General features: G+C 33.6%; 1 pseudogene; it reads right to left on the reverse strand.

Annotated features, from left to right (window-relative positions):
* Nucleotides 1-395: 395 nt before the first annotated feature.
* On the reverse strand, nucleotides 396-511 carry LOC129087530 (uncharacterized; annotated as a pseudogene).
* Nucleotides 512-747: the final 236 nt, after the last annotated feature.

A 747-nucleotide genomic window follows, 5' to 3' on the forward strand; every position in this document is an offset into this window, starting at 1 on the left:
AATTTCTTTCCATAATGTCTTACAGTTTTCAGTGTATAGGTCTTTTACCTTGTTGGTTAAATTTATTCCTAGGTATTTTATTCCTTTTTGTAATTGTAATTGTAAAATGTAATTATAAATGGGATATTTTTCTTAATTTCTTTTTCTGATATTTATGTACAGATTTTTATGGAGACATAAATTTTTATCTCTCTGGGATAAATATCCACAAGTGTAATTGCCAAGTCTTGTGATGTTTGTTTAGTTTTTAAAGAAACTGCTTGTTTTCCAAGGTTGCTATATAATTTTACCAATGTACAAAAGATCCAGTTTCTCTGCATCATCACTTCTATATTTTTTTACTTTAGCTTTCTTATTGATCTGTAGTGCTCTCTCATGGAATTTTTCCCCCCTACCACTGGGCAACCTGCTTCACTGCCTGTAGCCTATGGGCAGAGGCCAGGCAATGGTTCAGGGCCACAGTTTGCTCTGGCATGAGGCACTACGAGAGTCTTGTGGAGCCTTAATTTGCATTTTTCTAATATCTGGTAATGTTGAATATCTTTTAATGTGCTTATTTGTCATCCATATATCCTCTTCAGTGAACTGTCTCATCATGTCTTTTGCCTATTTTCTAATTGGAGTGTTTGCTTTGATATTGTTGAGTAATGAGAGCTCTTTATATATTCTAGGTATGAATCTTTTATCAGATAAGCAGTTTGCAAATATTTCCTCCCAATCTGTAGCTTGCCTTTTCATCCTAACAAA

Source organism: Pteronotus mesoamericanus, unplaced genomic scaffold (genome assembly GCF_021234165.1).
Source record: "Pteronotus mesoamericanus isolate MK-2021 breed Mesoamerican mustached bat unplaced genomic scaffold, CSHL_Meso_final scaffold_507, whole genome shotgun sequence".
In the NCBI taxonomy this organism is placed as follows: domain Eukaryota; kingdom Metazoa; phylum Chordata; class Mammalia; order Chiroptera; family Mormoopidae; genus Pteronotus; species Pteronotus mesoamericanus.